Genomic DNA, 11406 nt, shown 5'->3' with positions numbered 1-11406 from the left:
ATCCTGTGGGTTCTGAAATGAGAAGGCAAATATATCTATTGGCATAATTTCTTGGCAGGATGTCTGCCATTACAGTGGGTAGGGGGTCTTACCAGTGGCCTTACCAGTTCCTCAGTGGACTCCACAATAGGGGAGAGCCCTGGAGTCCACTTGCTGGGTATGTCCATCCTGGGGAGAGAACGAAGGGCCTGAGTCATTCTTCCGTTGGCCAAAGTAGAGGCAGAGGGTAGAGATGCCTCCCCTCTTGTAAACCTTACTCCTAGCCACCTTCTTGGGGGCTTCAGAGTCCCTCAACTGAGAGGACACTCACCCCACGAAGGGCAGGTCCCTGCCGGACTTTATTCCACTGGGGGTCCTGGCAGCCCCAGCCATCGACACCTGCAAGTAAAAAAAATCCAAAGAGCTCTTCTTCAGTTTTCTAGGCTGGCCTAGTTCCCCCCAGCGGGATTTCCACCCTTCCCCCACCCAGATTTGAGGAATGGCCACCCACTGGCCACGTTGCGGTACCGTACTTACCCCAGGAAATATCTCATCTCCTCCTCCTCCTCCTCCTCTTCCTCCTCCTCCTCCTCCTCCTCTTCCTCCTCCTCCTCTTCCTCCTCCTCCTCCTCCTCCTCTTCCTCCTCCTCCTCCTTCAGTGCTGCCCAAAAGAAGAAGGTGGCATGTCAAAAACATCCATCTCTAGCTGAGCCTCTCCTTTCTCAGCCTGGCCTGTCAGCCTGCCCATCTTTTTGCCCCTGAAGGCCCCTCTGCATGAAAGCCATTTTGGGGAGAGGATCTTACAGACTCTGCAGACCTCCAGTGGTGCCTAGAGATGGGCAGCAACCACCACGGGGTGGAAGGCCGTTCTACCAATAAAAATGAATCTGCGTGCACAGCTTCAGCTGACCAGCGGCAGTCACTTCCGGGATTACAGATCCGGTAATCCTGGAAGTGACTTTACATTTTTAAATTTTAATTTAATTTTTATTTTTTTCAAAAAAAGATATCGACATGCTCTGGGAGTGATTGACGAGCCAGCAGTTTGCTGTTTTGCTGGTTCTACAATCAACCTGCCCACTTCGTCTCTCCCTATATAGAGAGTGGAGGTCTCACAGAATCGTCTATGGGGAAGCTTTGATTGTGGTGGTTCCTATCGTAGCTCAGAGCGAATAAAGCGTTTCGCTTCTCTGGGCACGTGGACAAAGAAGCTTCTCTCACCGCCCAGAGAAAGGAAAGGCTTTATTCACTCTGGGCAGTACAGAGCGAATAAAGTCCAGGCTACAGGCTGCTTTGTGCATGCCCAACAGCGAGGAAGCAAGCAGCAGGGAGAAAGGGAAGGGCTAGGCAGGAAACATAATATTGAATTTGGTTTACTTATTGTCTGACAATTGCATTAATAGGAAGACAAAAGTACCCGGTTCTAGAGCTCCCAGGGCACTTTCCTCCCCCCCCCCCATTATCTTTCACGGGAGGGAATTTTTTTAAAAAAAACTATTAGGGAGGAAAAGATAATGTGCTCCTTGTATTCCGATTAGCATAAGCCTATGAAACTTGTCTGTCAGAAATAATTCATTTCATCCCTCCCTGAAACCCAACCTTCATCAGTTTGAAGAAATCATATAGAACAGTGATGGCAAACCACAAAATCCATATGTCACCATGGGGCCTGGGTTGTTTCCATTCACAAACGGGATTTTGGAGGTGCAGGCCTAGACTCCTGGTAAGGAGTGCATGTCCCTTTCCTCCACTTGTTTTTCCCAACATGTAACTTTGGTTTTCATCCTGACCATCTGCCCCCTCACGCAATGCCCTTAGGACAGTGGTTCCCAACCTTTCTTTCACCATACCCCACCTAAGCATCTCTAAAATTGTGACCCCCCTGACATATAATTGTTACTATTCAAAAGTGAACTCCTCAGCCAAAGGAAGCCTAAAAGGCCATTAACTTGGTTTAAACAAGGTTCCAATCGCTCCCATTAAAAATCAAATTGCCCCCCTGTAGGGCGTGGGCCCCACGTTGGGAACCATGGCCTTAGTAAAAATTTTGGCTGCCCTATCCTAGTGTTGTCCCACCATGGACAGGGTTTAAGGAGAATGGGGAGGTGGTACCTGGCAAGCTCTCCTCCTACGCAACAGCAAAAGCTCTTGAAAAGTTTCCAAACTCTCTGTGAAAAAAAATAGACATGTTAGAAGAGTTGGGAAGCATGAACTTCCTCCCCTACTGCCAGATTCCTCCCATTTGAGATATCAACACTTACCCTGCAGTACATTCTGACCGCCATTCTCCTACTTTCCCCCAGTCAGAATGCTCTGGGCAGGGGCTTTTCAGGGCAGCTGACAATCTGGTTCCCTTGGCAACAGGTAACCAATGGCCATTGTCTACACTAGGAGAGCAGCTCACCTGGGTCTAGGGGAGGCCAGTGGCTGACACACACACACACACACACACACACACACACACACACACACACACACACACACACATAAAGCAACTTCATTTGAGCCAAAGGTTGAAAGGTCTTTATTGGGTTCATGCTAGAATTGTGGCGCACCTAGGTTTGAAGACAAAATTTGCTTTAGAGCACGCGAGTTGATTGCATACTATATGTCTACAGTTTTTAAAAAACAGCACATTTCCCTAAAATTGCTGCCTTCAGTTAGCTGTAGGTTGATCCTGGGGGAGGGGGTGGGGGAGATTTGGTTTAAGGCATTGTAGCTAGGTGTTGCACAAATGCTGTAGAGCAGGGGTATCAAATTCATATCATCACGGCACTGCCACATGATATATTGGGACTTTCCCCCCTCTTTCCAGCTCAAGGTCTGTGAGTTTGACAGCCTTGCTCTAGAGCAGTGTTTCCCAACCTTGGCATCTTGAAGAGATCTGGACTTCAACTCCCAGAATTCCCCAGCCAGTGAATGCTGGCTGGGGAATTCTGGGAGTTGAAGTCCAGATCTCTTCAAGTTGCCAAGGTTGGGAAACACTGCTCTAGACTAGAGCATTCTTTTCCTTTGAATCCAAAGCATTGTACAATCTTAATTCACATGCCAGGCTGAATAATTACATAGTTTGGAGAAGAGGTTAATTAGTGTTGAATACTAACATATTCCCTTGATTTCTAGATAACACCAATGCATGTTTACCTGGAGTGTGCAGCCACATTTGTCTTTTGTCACCAGTTCATTCCAAAGGCTACAAATGCGCCTGTCCAACGGATACTTTTCTCCTACCTTCTGGTGAATGTGGAGGTAGGTCTATAATTCTTGGATGCAACTGGAAGACTATAAGTCCCTGGAAGATTGGTGGAAACTCTCTTGACCTTTTAAGTATTAGTTTTGAGATTTGTACAAGCCTCATATTTTAGACGTCAGCTGTTGTGATGCAGATATTAAATATACTTTAACTGTTAAACAGAGAAGAGATAGATTTATTTATTTAATGATTTGATTTGATTTGATTTGATTTGTATGCCGCTCCTCTCCATGGACTCGGGGCGCCTAGCAACAGTGATAAAAAACAGCATGTAACAATCCAATACTAAAACAACTAAAAACCCTTATTATAAAACCAAACATACAAACATACCATGCATAAATTGTAGAAGCCTAGAGGGAAAGAATATCTCAGTTCCCCCATGCCTGACAGCAGAGGTGGGTTTTAAGGAGCTTACGAAAGGCAAGGAAGGTGGGCGCTATTCTAATCTCTGGGGGGAGTTGGTTCCAGAGGGCCGGGGCCACCACAGAGAAGGCTCTTCCCCTGGGTCCCGCCAAATGACATTGTTTAGTTGACGGGACTCGGATTAATGATGGTTTGGGTAGGCACCTATCATATCCAATTGCAGTTTTGATCCCCTGAGCCTGCTTTGTCCTCCATTATCTTAATACAGTATATCAAAATCCAATGGCAATAAGGTTAGTAGCTAGTCCTTGCCAGCTGTCATAAGACTTAAAGCAGACCTTTAAACAAATACAAATAAACAGCTAGAATATGTTTATCCATGTATTAATTTCTTTTGACAAAACAATTTTCAAGTCCTCTGAAGAATAGCTTATAACTAGAAACCAGGCCATTAGGTGTACAGTGATCCCCCGGTTATTGCGTCCCCGACCATTGCGAACAGGGTAATTTGCGATTTTTCAACCCGGAAGTAAACAACACCATCTGCGCATGCGTGCCCTTTTTCTTTCTATGGCCACGCATGCGTAGATGGTGGAGTTTGCCGGGCAGATCAGCTGCTGGGCGGCTTCCCTGGGTCTTCCCCTCTTGCTGGGGTTTCCCCTTTGCGTGGGCGGCGGGGAAACCCCAGCCCCGCTTCCCAGCTGAGTGGCGCGAGCAACGGCGTGGGCGGGCGAAGGGCGGGCGGCGCTGGCTTCCCCTCAGGAGACGCGCCTGAGTGGCCTTTTTGCTGTTCCTATGCGGGGGAAAGGCCGCTAGCCGGCTTTCGGAGCTCCTCCGGCGTCACCCGGCTTCTGGTAGAAGCCTTCTCTCTTTTTTTTCTTGCGGCGAGCCCGAGCCGTTCCTCTCTCGACCGCAGCCGAGCTTCCCTCGGCCCCCTTTGGCCCCATCGCCTCCTCCCCGCCTGCGAGACTCTTCTTCTCCGGCTTTCGGAGCTCCTCCGCCGTCACCCGGCTTCTGGCAAAAGCCTTCTCTCTTTTTTTTCATGCGCTTGGCGAGGAAAAGCAGGCGGGGAGGAGGCGACGGGGCCAAAGGGGGCCGAGGGAAGCTCGGCTGCGGTCAAGAGAGGAATGGCTTGGGCTCGCCGCAAGAAAAAAAAGAGAGAAGGCTTCTACCAGAAGCCGGGTGATGCCGGAGGAGCTCCGAAAGCACGAGCGACGGCCGGACGAGCGGCGGCGGCACCAGCAGCGGCGGCACGAGCGGCGGCGGCACCGCCGGTGAGGGAAGCCAAGCCGGCCAGGCTCAGCGGATCAAGCCCGGCTCCTCTCGGCCCAGCATCCTGGGCCAAGCGTCTGCCTTCCGTCACTGAGCCTGGCTCGCCTGGAAGATCGTAGCGCGCGTTGGCTGCAGCGGCGGGGGAAGCCAAGCCGGCAGCAATGTCGCCGCCGCTGCAGCCAACGCGCGCTACGATCTTCCGGGCGAGCCAGGCTCAGTGACGGAAGGCAGCCGCTTGGCCCAGGATGCTGGGCTGAGAGGAGCCGGGCTTGATCCGCTGAGCCTGGCTGGCCCGGAAGATGGCAGCGCGTGTTGCCTGCGCCGATGAGGGAAGCCAAGCCGGCCAGGCTCAGCGGATCAAGCCCGGCTCCTCTCTGCCCAGCATCCCGGGCCAAGCGGCTGCCTTCCGTCACTGAGCCTGGCTCGCCCGGAAGATCGTAGCGCGCGTTGGCTGCAGCGGCGGGGGAAGCCAAGCCGGCAGCAATGTCGCCGCCGCTGCAGCCAACGCGCGCTACGATCTTCCGGGCGAGCCAGGCTCAGTGACGGAAGGCAGCCGCTTGGCCCGGGATGCTGGGCCGAGAGGAGCCGGGCTTGATCCGCTGAGCCTGGCTGGCCCGGAAGATGGCAGCGCGTGTTGCCTGCGCCAGGGCGAACTTCTGCGCTTGGCTTGAGGGCTCAGTTGGGAAGGCGCGCGGGTGTTTTAAAACGTCCCCGCCGACATGGGGGGCTCGCTAGCACCCCCCCCGAACCCCCAACCCGGGTTAGGGGGGTGCTAGCGAGCCCCCCATGTCGGCGGCGACGTTTTAAAACACCCGCGCCGCCCCCAATCTTCGGCTCCTCGCTAGCGCTGCAGAAGTAAAAACACATGCGCAGATGGTGTTTTTACTTCCGCAGCGCTACTTCGCGAAAACCTGCTCGTTGCGGGGGGTCCTGGAACGGAACCCTCGCAACGAGCGGGGGATCACTGTATTGTCTCCATTCAAGGAAGCACTAATGTCAGCTATTGATATAGGAAGCCTAAAGCTACTGTGATTCTTAGGTGCAATGTTAAGTGGCTGTTCTTGGTGCTTGAATGAGTGGTGAAGTTAGTATCCAGAGTGATAATTCTTCATATGTGTACTTTGACAGAATTGAGAGTTGTGAGTAAAGGTAATAACATTGATGTGGTGGTGCATCTTGGCACAAATGATTTGTCCCAGAGAAATGTCAATGTAGTAAAAAGAGATTTTCAATGTCTAAGTGTGGAGCTGGGTAAAATAGCAGATTCAGTGACTTTCTCAGAGGTGTTACCGGTTTGTGGCCAAGAGGATAAAACAACGTGTATCATAGAGTTTAATGTGTGGTTAAAGCAGTGGTGTAAAGCTGAAGGTTTTGGCTATGTAAGTCATGATGTCAGTAGGTGGTCTAATAGGGAGTTGTTTAAGAGGGATGGTTTGCATCCATCATACAGAGGTACCCAGGTACTCGGTGAGGAATTCAGAACTTTTTTGGACAGGCATTTAAACTAGGTAAAGGGGACAGAGATGTAACTGATGTGGGTGATTTCTGTCCCCGACCAATGAGGATAAAGCAGTTTTTGGAAGCTTATGAAAAGGGAGCTGCAAATAAAATAGATGTAGTTGTTGATGATAAGGGGCAAACTAATAATGAAAATAATGTTCTTCGTGTAATGTGCACGAATGCTCGAAGCTTGAGCAACAAGCTCTGTGAATTAATGGCCATAATATCTAGAGATAATTTGGACCTGGTTGCCATAACTGAGACATGGTTTAAGGATTCTAATGAATGGGAAATATCCACACCATGATATACACTGTATAGGAAGGATAGAATAGAGAGAAGGGGAGGTGGAGTAGCCATTTATGTTAAAGAAACTCTAAAAACAACACTAATTCAAAATACATGTCAAGATCTAGTGACCCTCTGGATTTGCATGCAAAATAAAGACGGTTCTGTCATTAGAATTGGGGTGATCTATAGGCCTCCAGGGCAATCTGAGGAATATGACAACAAGATGGTGGATGAAATTACCCAAATGGCAGTAAAGGGAGATATTGTGGTTATGGGTGATTTCAACATGCCTGATGTTGACTGGAATATCCCCAGTGCCCTTACAAGCAAAAGTAAGAATATAGTAGAGGCCTTTACAGGAGCAGCTCTGGCACAGCTGGTTAAGACACCAACTAGAGGGGAGAATATTCTAGATTTAGTTTTTACGAATGGGAATTGGGTTTCAGATGTCAAGGTGGGAGAAAATTTAGGTTGCAGTGACCATCTATGTTTGTGGTTTGATGTAAAAACTCATTATGAGCAATCCTATAATGCAAACAAAGTATTGGATTTCAGAAAAACAAATTTTAATGCAATGGGGGAATATTTAGATAATGAATTAAAGGGGAGGGATAAAATGGCAGGAGCGAGCACCCAGTGGACTGTATTTAAAAAGGCCATCTTAAAAGCCACTGGACTGTATGTAAGACAAATAACTAAAGGTAAAAGGAAGAAGAAACCGCTATGGTTTAGCAATGATGTAAGGACTATAGTCAATGAAAAAAAGGCTGCCTATAGGAGGTATAAAGAGTCTGGAAGTATAGCTGATAGGGAGGTGTATAAAATGAGACAGAAGGAGGCGAAACAGATAATATATGCTGCTAAAGCCTCAAAAGAGGAAGAAATTGCCAAATCTCTAAAGAAGGGGGATAAAACCTTCTTCAAATATATTAGTGATAAGAAGAAGAAAAACTGCGGCATCACGAAGCTTAGTACCGGGAAAAATACATGCATTAATGGGAATAAGGAGATCGCTGACCATTTCAATAGCTACTTCTGTTCAGTTTTCTCAAAAGACACCTTACAAAATAATACTATAGAGGGATATAGCATTGCCTCCAACTGTACGGATTCAGCTCCAGTGATCTTAGAAGCCGATGTCTTAGAAGAACTTGAACGATTAAAGATAAATAAGGCAATGGGTCCAGATGGCATCCACCCCAGAGTTCTTAAAGAACTCAGATCTGTCATTGCTACCCCCCTGACTGATTTGTTTAACCAATCCTTGTTAACAGGAGATGTTCCTGAGGATTGGAGAACGGCAAGTGTTGTGCCTATCCACAAGAAGGGCAGTAGAGAAGAAGCTGGTAACTACAGGCCAGTTAGCTTGACATCAGTTGTCGTTAAAATGATGGAGACTCTACTGAAAAAGAGGATAAATCAGCACCTAAAAAACAATAACTTATTGGACCCAAATCAGCATGGCTTTACTGAAGGCAAATCATGTCAGACTAATCTCATTGATTTCTTTGACTATGTCACAAAGGTGTTGGATGAAGGTGGTGCCGTGGATATTGCCTACCTGGACTTCAGCAAAGCCTTTGATACGGTTCCACATAAAGAGCTGATAGATAAATTAGTGAAGATTGGACTTAATCCCTGGATAGTTCAATGGATTTGCAGCTGGCTGAAGCATAGACACCAGAGGGTTGTTGTGAATGGCGAGTATTCTGAGCAGAGTCAGGTTACAAGCGGTGTGCCACAAGGGTCTGTTCTGGGTCCTATTCTTTTTAATATGTTTGTGAGTGACATAGGGGAAGGTCTGGTAGGGAAGGTTTGCCTATTTGCCGATGACTCTAAAGTGTGCAATAGGGTTGATATTACTGGAGGCGTCGGCAATATGGTAAATGATTTAGCTTTACTAGATAAATGGTCAAAGCAATGGAAACTGCAGTTTAATGTTTCCAAATGTAAAATAATGCACTTGGGGAAAAGGAATCCTCAATCTGACTATTGTATTGGCAGTTCTGTGTTAGCAAATACTGTACTTCAAAAGAAAAGGATTTAGGCGTAGTGATTTCTGACAGTCTCAAAATGGGTGAACAGTGCAGTCAGGCAGTAGGGAAAGCAAGTAGGATGCTTGGCTGCATAGCTAGAGGTATAACAAGCAGGAAGAGGGAGATTATGATCCCGCTATATAGAATGCTGGTGAGACCACATTTGGAATACTGTGTTCAGTTCTGGAGACCTCACCTACAAAAAGATATTGACAAAATTGAACGGGTCCAAAAACGGGCTACAAGAATGGTGGAAGGTCTTAAGTATAAAACGTATCAGGAAAGACTTAATGAACTCAATCTGTATAGTCTGGAGGACAGAAGGAAAAGGGGGGACATGATCGAAACATTTAAATATATTAAAGGGTTAAATAAGGTCCAGGAGGGAAGTGTTTTTAATAGGAAAGTGAACACAAGAACAAGGGGACACAATCTGAGGTTAGTTGGGGGAAAGATCAAAAGCAACATGAGAAAATATTATTTTACTGAAAGAGTAGTAGATCCTTGGAACAAACTTCCAGCAGACGTGGTAGATAAATCCACAGTAACTGAATTTAAACATGCCTGGGATAAACATATATCCATCCTAAGATAAAATACAGAAAATAGTATAAGGGCAGACTAGATGGACCATGGGGTCTTTTTCTGCCGTCAGACTTCTATGTTTCTATGTTTCTATGTATTCTACCGACCATGAAATTTTCCAAGTGCATATTGGACCAGAAGGCGTAGTTCAGGAGCAACAACCCCTGATACCTGAATGGCCAGAAATAATCTATTTTCAGGACATGGATTGGAAAAGAGGATTCCTCTACTGGATTGATGATAAAGGAGAACTGATGCGCTACAATATAGCAACCAAGACAAAATTAATAATTCCTACAAACTCACCAGGTGAAACACCATCTCAATGTCTTTTTGTAGTGTGGTCACCAAAACTGGACACACTACTCTAGGTGTAGTCTACCCAAGGCTTTGTAGAGTGGTATTATACTTTTGTATCTATACTGTTTGTTTTAATATTTCCTATGAATGAAACATTTTTAGGGCAAAGAAGAAAATATAGCCTCCTTATTAGGAATTTAATTGAAGAATTAAAAAAATCAAAATAGGCATAAAAACTTTGAACTAAACACACAGACATTATCTCCCACTGGCAGGATTGGAATATGGAGACTTGGAGTAGGAATCATTGCACTGTAGAATAGTAATTGTAGAGAGAAACCTGAGACCATATTGGTCCCAAGCACCACAGTCCTTATCATTGAGCCAGACTTGAAAATTACAGAAAGGTTCTATTTAAGATATCTACAAATAACTGTTAGACTCTAAAATGATTTGGAGGTGAGGGTGTCAAGACCTATTCCAGTTTTAGATGAAACAAAGGAAAGGGCAGCAGCAGGGGTGAAATTCAGCAGGTTTTGACAGGTTCTAGAGAACCCGGTAATGGAAACTTTGAATAGTTTGGAGAACCAGCAAATACCATCTGGCTAGCCGCAGTGTGGGGAGGGACTGGAGATTTTGCAATGTCCTTCCCCTGCCATGCCCACCAAGCCCCATTTTGAATTCATTCATTCATTCATTCATTCATTCATTCATTCATTCATTCATTCATTCATTCATTCATTCATTCATTCATTCATTGGATTTGTATGCAGCCCTCTCTGGGGACTCGGGAAAGCTCACAACATATCAATACAGTGTTCCCTCAATTTTCGCGGGGGATGCGTTCCAAGACCGCCCGCGAAAGTCGAATTTCCGCGAAGTAGAGATGCGGAAGTAAATACACCATTTTTGGCTATGGACAGTATCACAAGCCATCCCTTAACACTTTAAACCCCTAAATTACCATTTCCCATTCCCTTAACAATTTAGTCACCATTATTACTGGTATTCACCATTGAATAAGACACTTAGTAATCCTGATATTTATAAACATAATTATTTATTAACAATAATTATTTTTTTTGTTATTTATTTGCAAAAATTATTAGTTTGGCGATGATGTATGACGTCATTGGGCGGGAAAAACCGTGGTATAGAAAAAAAATCGCGAAGTATTTTTTTATTAATATTTTTTTAAAAACCGTGGTATAGGCTATTTGCGAAGTTCGAACCCGTGAAAATTGAGGGAACACCGTATAACAATACATCTAAAAATCCTTCTTTTCTTATTCTCTATACCCCCTTCCTTGACTCTAATTCCCCTCAACATGTTTTTCTCTTTTCTCTGTCTATTCTTTACTCTTGTTTTTTCCCTCAACTCTTCTCTACTTCTTTCCTTACTATCAAAAATTCCTCAAACAATACCTGATGTTTATTATATAGACTACAAATGTTATGAGATACAATCTAATTATTGTTGCATTACCCTGTCTTACCTTTGCTTTTTCTATTTTTGTAAAGCTCAATAAAGATTATTTTATAAAAATCCAATTAATACGTCTACAAAGACTTTAAAAAAACCTCTAATATAATTTAAAAAAACATTCATCGCTATTCACCCAGGTCAGCAGTTAATATGCATAGTACATTTGGTTTTAATCTATTCATTCTGTCCTTAGATAAACTAAATGAAAATAATTCTGAATGCTTGTTATGTTGAACCCCCAACTTCCAACCAAACACAGCTGGCTTTTGTCCCTAAAGTGGGACTAGAATTTACAGTTTCCCTCTTTCTATCATGATGCCTTAAAACTGCTACACCAA

At 45.4% G+C, this 11406-nt stretch overlaps 1 long non-coding RNA gene across 3 annotated transcripts in view; it reads right to left on the bottom strand.

Annotated features, from left to right (window-relative positions):
* Positions 1 to 2091: 2091 nt before the first annotated feature.
* LOC139162124 (uncharacterized) overlaps positions 2092 to 11406 on the bottom strand; it is a 35947-nt gene continuing 26632 nt past the window's right edge. For 2 of the 3 annotated variants that reach the window (XR_011558243.1, XR_011558242.1), the window contains exon 4: positions 2934 to 3383. This is a non-coding gene — a long non-coding RNA (uncharacterized lncRNA). Of the gene's footprint in view, positions 2148 to 2933; positions 3384 to 11406 lie in introns of those variants that run through there. The other variant, XR_011558245.1, reaches the window with a different exon arrangement.

This window comes from Erythrolamprus reginae, chromosome 2, assembly GCF_031021105.1.
Source record: "Erythrolamprus reginae isolate rEryReg1 chromosome 2, rEryReg1.hap1, whole genome shotgun sequence".
In the NCBI taxonomy this organism is placed as follows: Eukaryota; Metazoa; Chordata; class Lepidosauria; order Squamata; family Dipsadidae; genus Erythrolamprus; species Erythrolamprus reginae.
The sequence above is the reverse complement of the archived record's forward strand: the minus strand, read 5'-3'. Positions and strand labels throughout refer to the sequence as shown.